General features: G+C 44.5%; 1 long non-coding RNA gene across 1 annotated transcript; it reads right to left on the bottom strand.

The window, feature by feature from the left end:
- Positions 1–3,254: 3,254 nt before the first annotated feature.
- Positions 3,255–4,003, bottom strand: LOC113464738 (uncharacterized). The gene is made up of 3 exons (XR_003389590.1): positions 3,739–4,003; positions 3,634–3,643; positions 3,255–3,539 (listed from the first exon to the last, which is right to left on the bottom strand). It is a non-coding gene; the product is annotated as an uncharacterized LOC113464738 (long non-coding RNA).
- Between the last annotated feature and the right edge of the window lie 1,429 nt (positions 4,004–5,432).

Genomic DNA, 5,432 nt, shown 5'->3' on the forward strand with positions numbered 1-5,432 from the left:
CATACATACAAGTATGTAGAATGATAATATAATAATGGAATCCCGAGTTTTGTAAGCTAAGTTAATAATAAACAATTATAGTGCAATTTTCGTGTTTTTTTTTCATGTTTTGCTCTATATCTTATAAAGTACTGATTTCAGCGAAAAAAGTTGTGAACAAAAATTGTTCCTTATTAAATCGTCTACAAAAAAATCGGTGGTGGCACCTCTCTATCTCCAATAGTTTAGTTACAACTTGGGATCAAACACGAAATTCGTCGTAATCTAACATTGTTAATCACTTTTGAGGAAATCACATTTTTACACTCGTATTCTAGGAAAAGATCAAGTATCTGAAAGAGTATGCAAAATTTTAAAACTCCATCGATTATAGTTTTCTAATGGATGGCACCAACATTTCAGAAATTTGTTATTTTCACGATACTGGCAGAACGTAAAAGAAAACTGGTCAGTCCAGATTTCCTTGCTTGAGCATAATCTAGAAGAGTTATAGAAACAGACATTAAAACGTGTAAATTTTTAGCCAAAAGTCGTGAAAATTGCGATTTTGATAACTTCACTAAATTATAGCTCATGAAAATAGAGAATAGAGAATAGATTTCTGGAACGTGGCGGGGATAGATAATAAAGACAAGGAATTTTGGAAGGAGGTAGGAGAGTGGGAGGTGATAGTACTGATAGAGACCTGGCTGGAGGAGAAGAGATGGAGCAAAGTAGAAAACAGACTGCCGAAGGGATACAGTTGGAGAAAGCAGTGGGCGAAGAGAAAGAGCAAGAAAGGAAGGGCAATAGGCGGGATGTTAATGGGAGTGAGAGAGGAAAAAGAAATAGAGGGGTTGATGGCGAGAGAAGTCAGAGCGGGAGAGGAGGAGTGGAGGGTGGTAGCGGTGTACGTAAACGGGGACATGGACAGGAAGCTGGAGGAGCTGAGGGGATGGATGGGGACACGAACAGGGAAGGAGAGTGTTAGCGTAGGGGGCGATTTCAACGCGTGGATAGGGAGAGTAAGGGGACCTGAGGAAGAAGGGGAGAAAAGGTCGAAAGACAGCAAGGTGAACAGCGATGGAAAGAAACTGATTAAATTGATAGAGGAGGTAGGATAGGGGATTTTTAACGGGGTTATAGAGGGGGACGAGGAGGGGGGAATTTACTTACACAGGCGGGAAAGCGGAGACGGTAATAGACTACACAGTGGTGGAGGAAAGCACGAGGGAAGAAATAGAAAAGATGGAAGTGGTGGAAAGGATAGAATCGGATCATCACCCACTGATAGTGACGGTGAAAAGGGGCAAGGGGTGAGGAGAAAGGAGGAGAGGAGAGAGAGAAATATGGGGAGTGGACGCTGGTCCGAAAAAATGAAGGAGGAATTGGAAAAGGGAATGGCAGGGAAGAGAGTGGAGGGGGAAGGGATACAGGAGACTTGAATGAGGCGGTGGAGAAGATAAAGGAGGAAATCTGGAGGAGGGAGATGGAGGGAGGATGGGAAAGAGGAAAGAGGAGGGAGACGTGGTGGGACGAGGAGTGCAGGGAGAAGAAGGCCGAGGTGAGAGCGAAGTTATGGTCGATCCTCACAGAGCGTGCGATGCGATGCGATGCGCTGCGTTTCCGTATTTTTCGAGTTTTCGACCGGGTCTGCCAGTGCTGTAGGGTATACCCTACAGCATATACTAAAAGCATGTAAAAGTCGAAGACTTCGGAGGGCCCGAGCAGGGGTCTCGCGATTTATCCCACGGCCGGAAAGTGGGGACGACGCGACCATGATGGGGACCAATAGTTGGTGGGGGTATGCAGTGATTTTCACGGTAGCGCTGCGGAGAGCTTCGCGAACGCGCACGAGGGAAATAGTAGTGGGGATCGAAATACGGGCGAAAAACAGGGGAAGCGAGCCGTGTGGGATAAATCGCGAGACCCCTGGGCCCCAGTGTTAGCTAGCCGAGAATTGGTAGCTCGAGGACCAAAAGTAGGGGTCACACACCCGCTGTCCACTTACTCATAGATGAAAAGTTCGATGCGATTCACTTACACATAGACGAAAAGAAACGCATGCGATGTTTCCGAAAGTGTTCTCGCCAAGAAATCCCGAGGATTTCACCGCAGAAGCCATAAAATCGACCTTCTCAGAACAGCGGGCGGTTTGACCCGTAGTTTGGGTCCTCGAGTTACGGATTCCCGGCTAACTATTACGGGGGCCCTCCAAAGTCTCCGACGTTTACGTGTTTTTAGTATATGCTGTACCGTACAGTCTACAGCACTGATAAATACGGCCGTAGGCTCGAAAAATACGGAAACGCAGCGCATCGCATCGCATCGCACGCTCTGTGAGGATCGACCATTACGCAGATGGAGAAAGACGGGGGGGACAACAGAAGAATACAGAAGGGAAAGGAGAGGGTATAAGGAGTTATGCGAGAGAAAAAAAGAGGAGGAACGAGAGAGGCTGATAAAGGAGGTGGCGGAAGCCAGGACGGAAAACAGGGTATGGGAGATAGTGAAGAGAGGGAGGAAGGAAAGGAAGAGAATGAACGAAGAGATAGGAGAAGAAGAGTGGAGAGAATATTTCATGGGACTCTTGGGGGGTGTCGGGAGGTGGGTGAGATTAGAAGGTCGGGAAGTCCTAAACCATGGTGTGAACGACAGGATCAAAAGGGAAAAAGGGAAGATGGTAGCGCTGTTTGTGAACCTGAAGGCCAGTATTAGGGGAGGCGGGAGAGAAGGGTGTATATGTTGGCATACGTGGACGACGTGGTAGTCATTGTGGAAAATGAGGAGGAGATGGAGAGCTAATCATACTCTTTTAGAAAGGTATTTTGAAAGGAAGAATTTGGGTGGAGAATGTGGGGAAGATCAAGGTAATGAGGTTCAGGAAGGGAGGAGGGAGATTAAGTACTTGAGGTACCTGTTTAGGGTCAATGGGGGCAGGAGGGGCATATAAAGGAGAGGTTGAGAAAGGCAGGAGTCGTAATGAGGAGTGCCTGGGGGATTGGACGAAGGAAGTTCGGGAGGAAATAGAGCAGGTGTTTGTGGCTTTTCGACACTCTACTGTGGACAGTGATGGGGTACCGAGCGGAAATATGGGAATGGAGAGAGGGGGAGGAGATGTCGAGATGAGAGAAGGAAAGGAAAGAGCGAAAGAACAGCGGGGGAGGAAGGGGGAGGGAGGAGGAATTGGGAAGCGGAGAGGAATTCGAGAGGATGGAAAGGGAGGACAGGGAAGAGTAATGGTCAATCCCCACAGACCTTGCAGTGCGGTGCGGTGCGGCATTTTTGGGTCTGACCAGCACATTTTCCACTGCCGTATCTTGCCGTTTGAAGGTTCTAACTATGGGGTCCTATCTTACGGGGAACTCGGCATGAAATATTTTCTCGATTTAATCGCAGTCACCATAATTTTCATTTTATTTGTAATTAATATCAAATTTTTATTATAAGTAATAGCTATAATTAAGAAATTCATTTCATCATGGGTTGTTACCTTAGAGCATATAGACATGGAGGCAGCCACTCAATGGCAGAGTTGATGGCAAAAATGAGAGAGACAGCTATGAGAAATATTAAAGCAATAGCTGAAGTTAGGAACGTTATTTCTTTTTCTATTTTTTTATATTTCAATTTTATTACTCCACACTTTTATACCTTGTTTCACCTATGTGGAATGAAAGTTTAAATAATTAATACCTGCGAGAATAAACAATATTCAGACACACTGAAAACATAAAAGAAAACAGAAGCAAAAGGTACCTGGCGTACTTGGTGCAGCAGTTGAGGGACAAGCCGTTTCATTACATCCAGATGTACGGGTACAAGGAGCGGCAGGTCCAAAGGAGAACACTTTTCCACAATAACAATGTCACAACCCGAACCATACGTATCTGTTTCAAGTGGCTTAACAGCAACAGGACTGCCTGCTGTGCTTCCCGTTTCAGCTTCCGAAAATGAGTAAAATAATAAACTTCTTCAATAGAACACCTCAAAATCTAATCAAGCAAATCGATATACATGAAGGATTAAATGAAATCGTCCTTAAAAATCAATGGTAAAAAAAGAAATGTATGCCGTCCCATTTGAAACAACCAACTTGACCATCGTATATCATTAACATAATAATGTACAAAAAATTGGTTTCTATCAAAAGACGCATTTCTTTCGGAAATAAAACAACGTAACAACCCATGATGAAACGATGAAATAAATATCTTAATGATTTCTTTATTTGTATCTGTTTTAAATTATATTTAAAATTGAGAAAAGTGAATATGATTTAAAAAAATAGTTATCATTATTATAGTATATTATTATACTTGTTTTTTGCAAGCTGGAAGAATCTCCTACAGAAAGTTCGCATGCGGCGTTCGGGAAAAAATCGCAGGCTGCGATTTTTTCCTGAACGCCGCACAGGCCATAAAAATCGACCTTTTTGGGACTTAAAAACCTATTTGAAAGTGAACAGCGGGTGGTTTGACCGTACTCTTAGTCCTCGATCTCCTAAGTTTCGACGCAACTTCTCTGGGGCCCCTCGAAGCCTCCGGCTTTTACACGCTTTCAGTATATGCTGTAAACTTGGTTTTCGGCCCTGGTCGAGCTCACGGTCGGCTCGAAAAACGCCGCACCGCACCGCACCGCAAGGTCTGTGGGGATTGGGCATAAAAGAGAGAAAGAGCGGGAAGAATAAATGAATCAAGGTACAACAGGTGGTATAAGGAAGTGAGGACGGAAGGAATACCAAAATATCTGGAGGCGCGGTGGAGAGAGGAGAGATGGAGGAGGGTAGCGAGGTATAGGTTAGGGAATGAAATGAAAGAGAGGAGATATTGGGAGACGGGAGGAGACAGAACGTGCAGGGTCTGCGGAATGGAGGAGGAGACGTGGGGACACGTCTTAAAGAGTTGTGAGGGAGGAGAGAGGATAGAGAAGGTCAGTGGAGAAAGGATAAGGGAGATTATGGGGGCAGGGGGAGAGGGGGAGAGTTGGATGAAGTAGCTCGGGAGAGCGAGGGGGGGATAGAGAGGATGGTGAGAGGGGAAGGGAGAGAAGGAATGAAAGGGAGAATGGAGCGAAAGGAACGGAAGCGGAGGTCCAGGAGAGGCGCGAGGGAGAGTGTAGAGGATTAGGGGAGAGAGGCATAGTAGATAGGAGAGAAGGAGATGGTGCGGAGGAAGGCGGCGGAGAGAGCGAGAACAGAAATAGAGAGGAAAGAGCATAAAGAGAGCGTAAAGAGGTGTACTGTATTATAATTCTTGCATATTAATAATAATTAGTTAATTGTGTGTAATTAATTAAATAATTAATTACATTTTAGGTATTTAATAATAAAATAATTTCCATTGTTATATTATCATTCTACATACTTATTTGAACCATTTACAATTGGAAAATTGCTATATTTTAATTTTTGCAAAAATCGGGTCTCTTGAGACTAATATGACTGGCCTAAT

The sequence above is a fragment of the Ceratina calcarata genome, unplaced genomic scaffold (genome assembly GCF_001652005.2).
Source record: "Ceratina calcarata isolate Rehan_Ccalc_2016 unplaced genomic scaffold, ASM165200v1 scaffold501.2, whole genome shotgun sequence".
Taxonomy (NCBI): domain Eukaryota; kingdom Metazoa; phylum Arthropoda; class Insecta; order Hymenoptera; family Apidae; genus Ceratina; species Ceratina calcarata.